The sequence below is a fragment of the Dromiciops gliroides genome, chromosome 5 (genome assembly GCF_019393635.1).
Source record: "Dromiciops gliroides isolate mDroGli1 chromosome 5, mDroGli1.pri, whole genome shotgun sequence".
Taxonomy (NCBI): Eukaryota; Metazoa; Chordata; class Mammalia; order Microbiotheria; family Microbiotheriidae; genus Dromiciops; species Dromiciops gliroides.
In genome coordinates this window covers 32,524,919-32,541,812 of record NC_057865.1, presented here as the reverse complement: position 1 = coordinate 32,541,812, position 16,894 = coordinate 32,524,919, and the positions used below count along the sequence as shown (strand labels likewise).

At 36.8% G+C, this 16,894-nt stretch overlaps 2 pseudogenes; both read right to left on the bottom strand.

Annotated features, from left to right (window-relative positions):
* Nucleotides 1-7,465: 7,465 nt before the first annotated feature.
* On the bottom strand, nt 7,466-7,920 carry LOC122729621 (annotated as a pseudogene).
* A 5,798-nt stretch (nt 7,921-13,718) lies between these two features.
* On the bottom strand, nt 13,719-14,136 carry LOC122729707 (annotated as a pseudogene).
* Nucleotides 14,137-16,894: the final 2,758 nt, after the last annotated feature.

Below are 16,894 nucleotides of genomic sequence, written 5' to 3'. Positions count from 1 at the left end.
ACTCATCAAACAACTTTAATTTTTTAATAAAATTACATGTACAGAAGATCGAAATATAGACAGGAAGGAAGACATTTTTAAATGAAGCAAAGTACTGTAAATAAATTTAAAGGGAACTAAAACTCACAATGAGTGGAGAACTGCTAGAGAAATTCAGGACTACAAAGAATATGTTTTATTGTATTTTTTTAACCTACCTACAAGCTGTGTGACCCTTGGCAAGTCACTTAACCCCCAATGCCCCACAAATAAAAAGAGTTTAATGACAATTCAGAAAGAGGTCAATTTGTTGGAGTTCCCCAGAGTACTATTTAACATTCTATCAGTGGCTAGCTAAAGATAGGTAACTTACATATCACATTTGCAGATGACACAAAGTTCAGAGGGATTTATTTATTTATTTATTTATTTATTTTTTTAGGTCTATATTATTTAATGAGAATACAGAACTCCTGGGATCTCACTGTTCTCATTCTTTTTTTTTTTTTTTTTATGAGATATTTTATTTTTTCCGTTACATGTAAAGATAGTTCTCAACTTTTGTTTATACATGCTTTACAATTTCAGATTTTTCTCCCTCCCACCCCTCCCTCCCCCCTCCCCTAGACAGCAGGTAATCTGATATAGTTTATATCTATATATCTCTATACATATACATATAGATATATATATATACACATAATAACATTAATCCTATTTCTGCATTAATCCTGTTACAAGAGAAAGAATCAGAGCAGTGATGCAAAACCTCAAAATAGAAAAAAAAACAACAGCACCCAAAACAAAAGAAATAATATGGTTCAATCAGCATCTATACTCCACAGTTCTTTCTTTTTTTTTCTTGGATTTGGAGATCCTCTTCTATCATGAGTTCCCTGGAACTCTTCTGTACCATTGCATGGTGAGAAGAATATAGTCCATCACAGTAGGTCAACACTCAATGTTGATGATACTGTGTACAATGTTCTTCTGGTTCTGCTCATCTCACTCATCATCAGCTCACGTAAGACCCTCCAGGTTTCGTTCAGAGGGATTTATAACATATTAGATAACAGTTTCAGGATATAAAAATGACTAGAACACTGGGCTTAATCTGATGAGATGAAATTTAATGGGAATATGAATAACGCATTATACTTATATTAAAAAAAATCAATGTCATTACAATATAGGTGAGTTATGTCTATAGATCCATGAATCTAAGAAAAATAAATGGTTTTTATACTTTTTCTTTTTTCTTTTATCTTTTTTTTTTTTGTGGGGCAATGAGGGTTAAGCAACTTGCCCAGGGTCACACAGCTACTAAGTGTCAAGTGTCTGAGGCTGAATTTGAACTCAGGTCCCCCTGAATCCAGGGCTGGTGCTTTATCCACTGCACCACCTAGCTGCCCCCAAATCAATGGTTTTTAATAGAATATGCATAACTACTGTGACAGCATCCAAGATCTATCTCCTTCTGAACACTTTAGTTGACTCTTACCCTTTTTCATGTCCCACCTCCAAGGTCATGCACCCAGACGCTCCAAGAATAATAGAGTTGAAAGGAATCAGGACAAAAATGTGATGATTTCCCAAAAATCTTGTACAGGAGACTGTAGGCCTCTGCCTCGTTGAAATGCGTCTCCCCTCAGATCCTTTTTAATTTTGATTGAATGGCTGATGTGACATCTCTTTAACTATTGCCTTTTCAAAGGGAATCACATTCTGAAGCTGTCAAATGACATAAGCTGTGGCAGGCTCAGGTGACTGAAATAGTCATCTACTGTTCTCTGCCTGTGAAATGCACATGCAAATAAGGAAAGGGAGGGATTAAAATATCCTATGACTGCACTCGCAAGGATGTGGAAATAGCAATACAGGATTCCTTTTGGAAGGCCAGGAATGTAGCAAGAACGAGCAATTGATATATTATTGTTCATTCTATTCTTATTATATTTTTTTATGTTAGATGCCTCAGCTTCCCACATTTCTGAGGCCAATATTGGTTCCTTCTCCCCTTATGTAATTCTTAGAGCTAATGTTTTTTTTCAAATGCTCTGCTGCAATAGAACAATCTTACAACATGCTTTAATTCTTTTCCTTTTTCCTTTTCATGTGTTTCTTCTGAAGAAAAGTAACATTTTTATCACTGGATTAAAATAAATTAGAGGTATATGACACTGCATTATCACAAAATAAATACTCTTAGTTTGCTGTAGATAGCTGACTTTTTCCCATTGGATTTTCACACTTGAATTGTCTTTTGTGTATATATATATATATATATATATACACACACACACACACACACACACACACACACACACACACACACACACATATATATATATATATATATATATATATATATATATATATATATATATATATATATAAAAGAAAACAATGGGCACAGTTACTTCCAACTGAGCACTTTGTAGAGTACATAGAAATAGAATCTTAATCTTACAATAGAGCTTACAGTTAAATCATGTGGGTAATGTCTATTATAACTTTTTTTAATAACCAAAGATTATATATATATATGTATATATAAACATATATATAAACATATATATATATACATAGATTTCTAAGCCATTTGCAGCCTATTTATTTAGAAAAAAATAATGTCTACTTAATATATGCACATAGACTAATAGCCAGGAAAATCAACAAACATTTATTAAGTGGCTGCTATGGGCCATTGTACTAGGCATTAGGTATCCAAAGACAAAAAGGAATCAGTCTCTGCCCTCTTAGTCCCTGCTTTCATTCCAGCAGGGTGCAATTACACATATACATGTAGGTTACTAAAAATGAAATACACAATATGACCAAGGTGATTTCATAAGTATGAGGGCACTCTTGGGGGCTCTTTGGAAAGGCTTTACGTAGAAAGCAAAATTTGAGCTGTATTGCAGGAAATTAATGGATTTAAGAGGTGGAGGGAAGGGGGACCATAGTCCAGGCTTCAGGAAAAGCACTGGAAATGGGAAATGGAGTGGTATATGGGAGGAACAAAAAAAGGTCACTTTGAGAATCTACTTCCAGGAGCCAAGATATAGAGTAAGCAGTAAATCTCTATAACTCTCCTATATTCACCACCAAACAACCATAAATACTGCCCCCAAATAAATCCTGGAACAGCAGAACCAGAAAAAAAGATGGGGTGAAACAATTTTTGATCCTAAGAAAGTTGGAATATATGCAGCAAAGGTCTGTCTCACTCAGGTAAAGGGGGAGCATAGTCCAGGACAGGAAGCATCTCAGAAAGTCAGCAGCAAGCCCCACCTCAGCAAACTAGTGATAGATCCTAAGCCCCAGTGTAGTATATCAGGCAAATGCTATCACCAGGACCCCTCATGTGCCTCAGTACAGACAGGGGAATGAGTAGACACCAACTCTGAGAACTGCTTTGTGCTTCAGCTTGCCCCCAGGAAAACAGGCAACCCTCCAACAGGCCAGACTTCCATGTGCTTCAATGTAGCCCCTGGGAAACACAGAAACACCCTACCAGCATCAGCACATCCCAGCACTGGTACCCTAGCACTAGGACCCTAGCTCAGCACAAAGTAAGCTGCTAGCAGTGCCAGTCACCCCCCACCACACCTCCCTTAGGGCAACATCAGTGCACCAGGTAAACAATCAGGGCCTATAGGCCCTGGCACAAAGAAGACTGAGACAGTGCCCCTTCCACCACATGAGAAGAGCTCAAAGTTAAAAGAAAGGAAAAGAGACTAAAAAATGTGAGCAAAACAACAACAATAAAAGAAGAATCTGACCATAGAAATTTATTATGGTGACATGGAACATCAAGACAAAAACTCAGAATTGGACAACAATGTTAAAACACCTATGGGCAAAACCACAAAGAAAAATGCTAAGAGATATCAGGTCCAGAAATAACTCATGGAAGAGCTCAAAAAGGGGCTTAAAATAGCATAATTGGTAGAAGGAAAATGTGGTAAAATGAATGAGAGTAATGCAACAGAATTATGAAAAAAGTCAACAGTTTGAGAAAAGAAAACAACTGCTTAAAAATAGAATTGTCCAAATGGAAAAGAAGATACAAAAATCTATTGAACAAAACAAATCCTTAAAATGTACAATTGGCCAAATGGAAATGGTAGTACGAAAGCTAATAGAGGAAAACAATTCTTTAAAAGTTAGAATTGGGCAAGTGGATACTAATGACTCCATGAGACATGAATAGTCAATCAACCAAACTAAAAGGACTGAAAAAAATAGACAAAAATGTAAAATACCTCATTGGAAAAAAACTGACCTGAAAAAATAGATCCAAGAGAAACAAAGTCAGAATAATTGGACTACCAGAAATCAAAGGAAGCACCTGGAAATCATCTTTCAAGAAATCATCAAGGATAATCTCCTTGGATATCCTAGAACCAGAGGGGAAAATAGGCATTGAAAAAATCCAACTATCACCTAAGGAATGAGAACCCAAAATACAAACTCCACAGAATATCATAGTCAAATTTCAGAGCTATGATGTCAAGGAAAGAAATACTTCAATGAGCCAGAAAGAAACAAATAAAATATTGAGCAGTCACAATCAGGAATAAACAAGACTTAACAGTTGTAACATTAAAGGATTGGAGGTGGTAGAACATGATATTGTAAAAGGGAAAGGAGCTAGGACTATACCAAGAATCACTTACCCAGCAAAAGTAAACATAATGCATCAAGAGAAAAATAGGCATTCAATGAAATAGAGGAATTTCAACTTTTCATAAAGAAAAGACTGGAATTAAATAAAAAATTTCATCTCCAATATTGATACCCAAGAGAAGCATAAACAGGTAAAAGAAAACATAAAGGATTCAATTTCCCTACATGGGAAGATACTTATAATTCTTTTAAAAATATCACAAATAGTACAGCTATAAGGAATGTACATAGGCAGAGGATATGAGTATAAAGTAAATTTGAGGAAATTACATAAAATAATTAAGGGATGAGAAAAAGAAGCACACTGGGAGCAAAGGTAGGGAGAGGCAGAATGTAGCAAATTATTTCACATGAAGAAGCACAAAAAATCCTATTACAGTGGAGGGGAAGATGGGAAGATGGGTGGTGGGCATTGTTTGAACTTTAGTCTCATCAGTATTGGCCCAAAGAGTGAATAACGTACACAATTAGTTGAATATAGAAATATATCTTATCCAACAGGGAAGTAGGAGGGCAGGAGACTAAGTTGAGGAGGGATCTGTTAGAAGGGAGGGCAGATCAGGGGAGGTGGTAGACAAAAGCAAAACACTGGTGAGGAGGGAAAGGAGAGAGGGCAAACAGGAATAAAAATAGGAAGGAAGGAAATGTACAATTAGTAATTATAACTGTGAATGTGAATGTGAATAGAAGGAACTCCCCCTGAAACAGAAGTGGATAGCACAGTGGATCAAAAACCAAAATCCTACAATATGTTGTTTACAAGAAACACATTTGAATCAGAGACACACAAAGTAAAAGTTTGGGGACAGAACAGAATCTATTATGTTTTGCTAAAGTTTAAAACAACAACAAAAAAGCAAGGGTAGCATTTCTGATCTCAGATAGCATAAAATCAAAAAGAGACCTAATTAAAAAAGATAAGGAAGGAAAGTACATCTTGCTGAAAAGTACCACAGACAATGAAGCAATATCAATATAAAACATATATGTACCAAGTGATATAGCATCTGAATTTTTAAAGATGTTGAATGCGTTACAGGAAGAAATAGATAACCAAACTACTAGTGCGGGAGGGGGTTAACTGTCTCCTGTCAGAACTCAATGAATCCAACCAAAAAATAAATGAGGGAGAAACTAAGGAGGTAATTAGAATATTAAAAAAACAAACAAACATAGATATGACAGATCTTTGAAGAAAACTAAAAGGAAACAGATAGGAATATACCTTTTCTCAGCAGCACATGGCACCTAAATAAAAATTCACCATGTATTAAAGCAAAAAAAATCCTCAAACTTAAATGTAGAAAGTTAGAAATATTAAATGTAAATATTAAATGCTTTATAATGGTATAATAATTATATTCAACAAAGGGAGGGGGAAAGATAGATTAAAAATTGATTGGGGGGCAGCTAGAGCACCGGCCCTGGATTCAGGAGGACCTGAGTTCAAATCTGGCCTTAGACCCTTGACACTTACTAGCTGTGTAACCCTGGGCAAGTCACTTAACCCCAATTGCCTCACCAAAAAACCACAAAAACAAAAAAACGAAAACAAAAATTAATTGGAAACTATACAATATAACCCTAAAAAATAAGTGTGGCCCTTTTGTTCCTCAGCACTGTGCAGGTGAGGAGCTCCCATTTCTGGCTTCTGTCACCACTGCCTACACCACCAGTCCCACTCAGAGCCTGCTCCACCCCAAAGCAGCATGACATCTAAAGGGCTGCTCCAGTCCATCCAGGTCTTTGGTTGAAAGAAATCAGCCGCAGCTGTGGCCCACTTCAATAGAGGCAATGAGCTAATCAATGTGAATGGGCATCCACTGAAGATGACTGAGCCTGAAACCTTGCAGTACAAGCTTCTGGATCCTGTCCTTTTACAAGACAAGGAATGTTTTGCTTGCAGAGATATCTGGGTCCAAGTGAAATGGGGAGCCCATGTCACTCAGATTTATGCTATCTGGTAGTCCATCTCCAAAGCCATCATGGACTATTATCAGAAATATGAGGAAGGCCTCCAAGAAGGAAATAAAAGATACCCTTATCCAATTGGACCAAACTCTAATGGTGACTGACCCTCTTCAGGGAGAATCCAAGAAGTTCAGCAGACCCAGAGACTTGGTGCACTATCAGAAATCCTATTGATAAGAAAAGTAGTAGGATTGTGTCTTTTTTTCAATAAACTTATTATATGGCCTTAATTTTTAAAAAGTGTGTCAAAGAGCATATCATAGAAATAATCAAGAATTTCATTAAAAGGAATGACAACAATGTGACAACATAGCAAAAATTATGGATGCAGTCAAAGCAGTATGTAGGAGAAAATTTATTTCTCTAAAATCTTACATCAATAAAATGAAAAAAGAACAGATCAATGAGTTTGGCATGCAATAAAAAAATAGAGAAAGAACAAGTTAAAAATCCCCAGTTGAGTACCAAATTGGAAGTCCTGAAAAGCAAAGGACAGATCAATAAAATTGAAATGGAAAAACAGCAACAACAACCACAAGGCCTATTGAGGAAATAAATAAATCTAGGAGTTGGTTTTATGAAAAAAATGTTAGATAAACCTTCAGTTAATGTGACTTTAAAAAAGAAAGGAAAAAAAAAAACAACAAATATCCAGTATCAAAAATGAAAAGGGTGAAATCATCACCAATGAAGAAGAAATTACAGGAATCATTAGGAAATATTTTGCCCAATTATACGGCAATAAATTTGACAATCTGAGCAAAATTGATGAATATTTTTTCATCTAGATGTGATTTTATTATTTTAGTACATAAACCAAAATTTATGCAACCAGAGCAGAGGCTGTGGATGAATCATATTTCCAATTGGGTGGGAGCACTCTCTTGGTCTTGTAGTAATAAGCCAGCCTGTGAATTCAGTTCTCATCGAGAAGCAGACAGAATTTAGAATCTTTATTCTTTCTGTTTCTCTCAAGATGTTTTCAAACAGCAACAGCTTTCTTGATCAAGTGATAAAGATCTTCAAGAAGATCAGGGGCAAGTCCCTTGGACTTGAGAATTCTCAAAATTTTGTTGCCAGTTACAAAGCACACTTGTGCACACCATGAGAATCCCTCAGGATCACACCAATCTGAGAGGACATCAGGCCCTTCTTGGCCAGCTTGTAGATCTGTTCCTTCACGTCATCTGAGGTAAACTTCAGCCATGTCGGCATACTGCGGTGGTACGGCAAAGCCAACTGAGACAGGCCCTTTTCGGGAGCATGAATGTGATCCATGATGGTGACAATCAGGCAGCGAAAGAGAAAATTGATGAATATTTACAAAAATGTAAATTATACATATTAACAGATAGGAAATAGAATGCCTAAATAACCCACCTTAGAAAAATAGATTAAACAAACCATTAATGTACTCCCTAAGGAAAATCAAAATCCACAGTACCAGATGGATTCACAAGTGAATTCTACAAAATATTCAAAGAACAATTCCAATACTAAATAAACTATTTGGGGGGAAAATAGGTAAAGAAGGAATCCTACCAATCTCCTTTTAGGATACAAATATGGTGTTGTTACCTAAACCAGGAAGAGCTAAAAGAGATAAAGAAAATTATAGTCCAATTTCCCTAATGAATATTGATGCAAAAATTTTGAACAAAATACTAACAAGGCTATTGCAGCAATATGTCACAAGGATTATACATTATTACTAGGTGGAAGTTATACCAAGAATGCAGAATTGGTTCAATATTAGGAAAACTGTCGACTTAATTGACCATATCAATAACAAAACAATAGAAATATTATTGGCTCAATAGATGCTAAAAAGTAAAAAAAGTATTAGAAAAGAGGCATCATTGCTTAAAATGGTAAGCAGCATCTTTCTAAAAGCACCAGGAAGCATTATATGTAATGGGGATAAGATAGAAGTCATCCTAATACAATCAGGGGTGAAACAAAGATTTCCATTATCACCACTATTATTCAAAATATACTAGAAATGTTAGGCATACAAATAATTGAATAAAAATAAATTGACAGAATTAGAATAGACAATTAGGAAACAAAACTATCACTCTTTGAAGATGAAATCATGATAGACTTAGAGAAGCCTAGAGAATCAACTAAAAAACATTGAAATAATTAACAAATTTAGCAAAGTTGCAGGATATATAATAAACCTACATAAATCATCAGCATTTTTATATGATCAACAAAGCCCAATAGCAAGAGATAAAAAAGAAAGTCCTTTTAAAATAACTGTAAACAATATAAAATACTTGGAAGTCTACCTGCCAAGAAAAACCAAGAAACTATATGAATGAAATTGCAAAACATTTTACATACAAATAAAGTCAAATGCATAATATAGCTGGAAATATAGGTTCGGGTCAGGTTGTAAAGTTCTAAAATGCAAAATACTCCTAGAGTTAACAGAGAAACTCTAGAGTTTATTGAGTATTGGGGTTACATGATTTAAATATATATATTAGTTGTTTGGGCAACTGTAGGGAAAATGGATTTGAATGAGGAGACACTTGAAGCTGGGAAACTAATAAATAGCTATTGAAATAGAACAGAGGAGACATGATAAATCAGGGTATGCAATGTGAGTATGGGCATAAGAAGGTACATTGGAGAGATGCTGTAGAAACAGAAATGACAATATTTGGTGACCGATTGGATTTATGGAATAAGTCAGAGTGAGGAAGAGCGGATGACAGTGAGGTAATTAGAAAACAGAGTGACTAAAAATTAATGGTACATAGGATTAAAGCATTATGGTGCCCTTGGCAAAAACAAAAACAAAAACAAAAACAAAAGATAGGGAAGATCAGAAGAAGGATGCTATTTTAGGGAGAGACAGAGTTGGGATCAGTGAGTTAAGAGAGACATGCATAGAAAGAGGATAAACTATGGATAAAGACCTGACCTTGTAGAAAGAAGACCTGGATTTCAGTCCCATCTCTGACTCATAATGGCTGTGTGACTATTGGCAAGTCTTTTAACATCTTAGTTCCCACTGGCAATTATTTATTTTTCAGCTGCTAATCTGCAGTAGGAGACTTTCTCTATACCAAAGAAAGAATATGACTGTACCAAACCAAAAATTACCTGTATATAGCTTGAAAGCTTGCCTTATCCATCCTTGAGAATTAGTCCAAGAATTAAGATTTCCACTTTGCAGATGGAGAAACTGAAGTACTGAGACAAGCGAATTGTCCACAGGGTAGTCACTGTGCTTGAAATATAATATGAAGCCAGTTCTCAAACTCAAGGCCAGTGCTATTTCCATGAATTTTTTGTTGCTTTTTTCAGTTGTATATAGCAAATATACTGGAGTCATTTGTCATTTCATTTTCCAGCTCATTTTATAGATGAGGAAACTTAAGTGAATAGGGTTAAGTTACTTGACCAGGACCACACAGCTAGTGTTTTAATCTCAGGTCTTGATCTCAGGTCTTCTTGACTCTTCACCCTGTATTCTAGCCACTGAACCATCTAACTGCCCCTTTTCCATTATATATAATTCCAACCCAATAAATAAATTCAAGGACTCACTGAAGTTTTTGACTTGTAAAGGTGTTTTGGAGGCAGAGCAGCATGGTTCAGTGCTAAGGACACTGGATTTGGAGTGAAAGTAAAAGGGTTCGGGGCAGCTAGATGGCACAGTGGATAGAGCACTGGCCCTGGATTCAGGAGTACCTGAGTTAAAATCCGGCCTCAGACACTTGACACTAGCTGTGTGACCCTGGGCAAGTCACTTAACCCCCATTGCCCCGCAAAAAAAACAAAAAAACAAACCCAAAACAAAAAAACAAACAAAAAAAGAAAGTAAAAGGATTCAAATTTGAGATGTTATTAACTACCTATTTGTTGTTATTTTTTCAGTCATGTCTGACTGTTACCCAGTTTGAGGTTTTCTTTTTTGTTTGGTTTTGTTTTTCTGTGTGTGTGGGGGGGGGGGGGGGGGATTGGGCTTAAGTGACTTGCCCAGGGTCACACAGCTAGGAAGTGAAAAATGTCTGAGGTCAGATTTGAACTCAGGTCTTCCTGAATCCAGAGCCAGTGCTTTATCCATTGTATCACCTAGTTGCCCCCAATCTGGGGATGGATGCTGGAATGGTTTGCCATTTTCTTCTCCAGCTCATTTTATAGATGGAGAAACTGAGGCAAACAGGATTAAGTGACTTGCCCTGTATCACACAGCTAGTAAGTTTTTGAGGATGTATCTGAATTCAGAAAGAGGAGTCTTTCTGACTCCAGACCAGACACTCTCTCCACTGTACCACCCAACTGCCTAACTACTTATATAGCCCTAGAAAAGCAACTTCCCCTCTCTGGGCCTTGGTTTCCCCATCCATAAAAGCTAAGGGTTCAATTGTATAGACTTTAAGATCCATTGCATACCTATGCATATACATATACACATCCATATATGTGTATATACATGCATATATTGTTTGTATGTATGTATGTATGTATATATATATATATATGTATATATGCCTTTTGAAGTTTCTTTGGCTCTTTTCTTCAGGATGGCAGCAGTTTACTAAAGAGCATAACAGTCCATTTCCTCACAACATGCCAAAGGGATCATAAGTACCTACCTGGGAAACCCTGTCTTCAGTGAAAAATAGCAAGGTCTCCCAAGCCTTATTTTCATGAGGAAATTAACTTGGCAGTCTTTAATAAATTTTGAAGTAAGTGGAGTGCATATGCTTATTTCAATTGATAAGTGTAGCAAATCAAATTAACCACTTGGAAGTCAATTAATAGAAGGTGACCCTCTCCAGTCGCTAGCCCTCATTTTCAACTCTGTATATGGAAGACACTGAACTGAAACTAGTTAATGAAACTGTCAAGTCCTGGATTTACACCTTTTAGTTTCACTTCCTATTATGGGATAAGGCTGTTCCATATAGTTTCATTCCATTCCCCAGCTACAGTTGCCTCCTGTATGTTCTTCCATGGTCATCAGGTACCTAGATAAGGATGGAATTTTTGACACCATCCTTTAAGGAACTTTGCAATTATCTTCTGTATTCTTTAGGAGATCTCTATGGCTCTGGACTCCTCGATATATGATCCGCATTCTCCTTGACTTCAAAGGATCACAGAAGTTCACTTGGAAGGGGCTCCAGAGGCCTTCTTCTCTCACCCCCTAATTCTCAGATGGTAAATTAAGACTCAGAGAGTCAAAGTATATTGTATACATATTATCACTTTCAGTAGAATTTAAGCTCCATAGAGAGAAGGAAAGTTTAATTTTTATCTTCTGAAGTTGGTTAATAGTATTCCTTCACCTCTAGTTTCAAGCTTATCTCTTGGGTCAAATCTAAGAGACCCTTTCAAAAGAAACCTACTTTCCTCAGACCTGTTCAAATCAATTCAGTTCCCTTCAGCTGCCAAAACTCAAGGTGCTGATTCTTCCAGTTTTCAGACTCCTGCTATCTTTTGGATCACTTCTCTCGCACCCCAATGTCAAAGGTTCCTGTTTGACACCTAAGATAGTTTTCATTACATTTACAGAAAAAATCTGATTGATAGGTCCTGAATTCAATGAATGTTTCATTTTTTATAACTCTTCTCAAATCTTAAGTTCCTCTTTGATGACCTATAATGCAGGGGAAGGATGACACTTTTCCCAAGATTTTTAGTTATAATTTTATCACATATGGTGCTTATAGGAAGCAATAACTCTTTTCCTTGGGTCACCATGCATTTTGGGGGGGGGGCAATGAGGCTTATGTGACTTGCCCAGAGTCACACAGCTAGTAAGTGTCAAGTGTCTTAGGCCAGGTTTGAACTTAGGTCCTCATGAATCCAGGACTGGAGCTGCCCCACCATGTTTTTCTTAACTCTGGATTAGCTTTCTGGGGAGGAGTTTCTGTACTTACAAAGTCTCCAATAAACTGAGCAAACTCTCTTCATAAAATGACATGGGGAAGAATGACAAAGGATGAGAAGGCATGGATAGGTTGCAATTAGAACTGATGAGAAAGAAACCATATTGAATTCCTGGTAAATAATAAGGGAAAGACCTTTTTGTTACAATGGATAACATTCATTTCTTTATTCATTCAACAAGTATTTGTGGGTAATAATTGTTACTCAACAAGTGTTAATTAAGTTGAATATGAATATGGAAGTAAACTAACAACTGTAAATACAAGGGAAGGTAAAATCAAGGTGACTTCCCCCAAGAAGCTTACATTCTGGCTAAGAAAATTGTTATATATGAATGTAATGGCATACTATTGTGCTATAAAAATAACAAGAAGGTGGATTTAAGGAAAATCTGGAAAAACTTACACACAGTGACGCAAAGTGAAATGAGGAGAACCAGGAGAACATTATACACAGTATCAGCAACATTGTGCAATGATCAACTATGATTGACTTAACTCTTCTCAGCAATGCAATGATCTAAGCAAGTCCAAAAGACTCATAATGGAAAATCCTATCCCATCCAGAGAAAGAACTGATTAAGTCTGAATGAAGATCAGTGCATACTATTTTAACTTTTTTTTTTTTTTGCTGTCAGTAAGAAATTTATTTAAAATAAAAATCCAAATTCTGGCATTGTACAGAAACATTTAACAGATTTATTTATAATTGTTTTAAATTGTTGAAACTTGTTCATGGAAACATTGTTGACTGCATTAATGCTTTATTTCCTCTCATTTATATTCAAAATTCACACACATACCCTGGGCAAGTCACTTAACCCTCATTGCCCAGCAAAAAAAAAAAAAAATAGGGGGGGGGGCGGTGCAGCTAGGTGGCCCAGTGGATAAAGCAATGGCCCTGGATTCAGGAGTACCTGAGTTCAAATGCGGCCTTAGACACTTGACACTAGCTGTGTGACCCTGGGCAAGTCACTTAATCTTCATTGCCCAGAAAAAAAAAATTCACACACATGAAAATAGAAAAAACTTGCCAATACCTGATTCTGTCCCCTATTTTTCCATTCACAATCATATACTTAGGTACCTTTTGACCTCATGGTGTGTGTGTATTTTTTTTTTCTGTTTTAGAATGAAAAATGTTTCCCGTCATTTTTGAGTTTAAGCACGTTCTCGAAGTATGCGGCGCGCTAGCTGGATATCTTTTGGCATGATAGTGACACGTTTGGCGTGGATAGCAGATAGGTTGGTGCCCTCAAATAGGCCAACCAGACAGGCTTCACTTGCCTCCTGCAAAGCACCAGTTGCTGCACTCTGGAAGCACAGATCTGTTTTGAAGTCCTGAGCAATTTCACGCACTAGGCGCTGCAAGGGAAGTTTACTAATCGGAAGCTCAGTGGACTTCTGATAACGTCTGATTTCACTGAGAGCCACAGTACTTGGGCCTGTAAGGATGAGGTTTCTTGTCCCCTCCAGTAGAGGGCGCACTCTCACTAGCGGTTTTTGTAGCGAGCTACTTCCTGGGGGGGTTATTACAGGTGGATTCACGGGCACTTTGCTTGGTACGAGCCATGTTCCTGAAAACTTCTCCTTATACACCCCCTTCTCTTTCGGCTTGGGCTCCGAGGGCGATAGGCGACCCTAGCTCTGGAGAGCTACGGCAGCTACAGCAGCGGCTGCGAACACCTTTATTTGTTTTTCATGTGTTTTTCCTTTTATTCTGTTTTTTCTTTACGTGATTGTATATATATTATATATATACAGTACAGAGAGACAGAGAGTCAGAGAGAGACATAGAGACAGACAGACAGACACACACGCAGATAAAGATAGAGATAGATATTTAAGGAGAAAATTTGGTACTAAAAATTTTATACAAAAAAGGAATGTTAAATTCTCTTTATATGTAATTGGGAAAACACTATTTAAAAGGAAAAAAAAAGAAGCTTGCATTCCAGTGGAGGAGAAAGTGCTCAAATGACTGTACATACACATTATACACAGGTTAAATAGAAAGTATTCTCAAGGGTGGGTGGGCACTAGCAGTGTGGAGTAGAGGCAGCAGGAAAGGACTCATGCAGATCCTGTGATTTCATCCGAGTCCTGAAGGAAGCTAGGGAAGACTGAGGTTAGCAGGAACAATGTGAATAGGTAGAGTCAAGAGATAGAATGTTGTTCATTAGGAAAAGAAAAAAGTCAGTCATTGGAATATAGAGTTGACGATAGGGAGTAAAGTATAAAAAGATTAGAACAGTAGGGGAAATGTTAGGTTATGATGGGCTTTAAAAACCAGGCAGGTGATTTTGTATTTGAAGCCGGGGGTAATAGAAAATAACTGGATGTAGGGGGCACAGAGGAGAGGTGTCTTGCTTACACCTATGCTTTAGGAAGATCACTTTAGTAGCTAAGTGGAGGATAGAGTGGGGAGAAGCTTGAAGCAGGGAGTGCAGAAGCAAGCATGTTACTTCACTTCTCCGTAAAGAGTACAGGGGCAGCTAGGTGGCGAAGTGGATAAAGCACGGGCCCTGGATTCAGGAGGACCTGAGTTCAAATCTGGACTCAGACACTTGAAATTTACTAGCTGTGTGACCTTGGGCTTGACCCCAATTGCCTCCCCCCCCCAAAAAAAAAAAAAGAGTACAACAGGTTGATGGCCACATGGGTGGATAGAAGGAAATTTATCTTAGAGATGTTTTGAAGGTATAAACAGTACTTGGTAACAGATTGGATAAATAGAGTGAATTTGAGTGAGGAATTGAGGATTGCATTGAGGTCATAAGCCTTTTTTGCTTACTGGGAAGATGATAGTGCCCTCAAGTATAGAAAGAATATGTTGAAAAGGAGATGATTTGGAGGGTAAAGATCATGAGTTTTCTTTTGTACATTTTGATTTTGAGATGTTTATGGCACTTCCAATGTAAGATATCCAAAAGGTAGTCTGTGATGATGGGTTAAGGCTCAGGAGAGAGAATAAGTATGGATATATAATTTTAAGGTCTTTAATTTCACAAGATTTAGAGTTGCAAAGAATCTCGGATATTCTAATCCAGCATCCTCACATGAGGCCTTGACTGGTGAAAGTCTTGCTCACCTTCACAGGAATAGTAATTATAAGAGAAATATTTCATTTATAAGGCATCATTAATGAAGCTCAAGTTTGGGCACCTTTTTTTTTTCATTCATCATACATTTTTTATTCTCTCTTTAAAATGGTATTTGGTAGGACATACTGCTTACCTAGTACCTTTCCAATATACCACCATACTGAAGTCATAGTTCACAAATACTATGATTCATTCATTAAGTTACTAATGAATACATTCAGTAATTTAATCATTCATTCATTCAATCATTCAGACATTGTTTCATTCATTAATCAGCTCATTCAGTCATTCCTCTGCTCATTCATTATTTTTAAATTTTTTTTGGTGAGGCAACTGGGTTAAGCCCAGGGTCACACAGCTAGTAAGTGTTAAGTGTTTGAGGCCAGATTTGAACCCAGGTCCTCCTGAATCCAGAGCTGGTGCTTTATCCACTGCGCCATCTAGCTGCCCCTCATTCATTATTTAATTTATTTGTTTTATTTGCTCAGCACTGTCCTAGGAACTGAAGGGAATACAAGTGAAGCACAGGAAAAAATCCTTGTCCTTCAGAATTGTTTAGGGAGAGAAAATATATGGAGAAGGTTGCATAATAATTTCTCTTTAAGACAGTAGAAGAAATACTCAAAGTGCCAAGTAAATGGGTATGGAAGAAATAAATGCTATGGTTCTGGAAGAGAAAGAGGTTGAGGTAGGCAGCTAGAAACACTAAGAAGAGGGGGAATGCAAATAGAGTCATTTTAACCAAGCTGTATCAACTCTTGAAGTGAATACTAGACATTGATGGGAAAGAAAATCATAACAAATGAACAGAAGACTGAGTCCTTACCTTTTAAGTATTTACAATGTAATTAGCAGTCATAAAAACATGAAAAATGATCACACAAAATTCAATATATTCAAAATTACATATGGTTTCAATATAAACTATGAGCAAAAATGCTGGGGACTTGAAAAGAAACTGTCCTTCTATAACTGGGATGTGGGTAAACTGAAAGGATTATTTCAACCCGGTCAAGTAATGCAGAATTCTTTCTAAATAATTTTCTTTTTAGTTTGTGTCATGCCCTGATGTTTAACCTAATTAACACAAATAAAAGGAACACTAATTAATACACCCCAGACAATATGACATTTATAGCCCTCAGTATGATGAATGAGGGAAAACAGTATGGCATTTCTGAATGATGCAGATAATTAAGCAGGGAAGTAGAGGGATTCATTGTCACAGTCAGA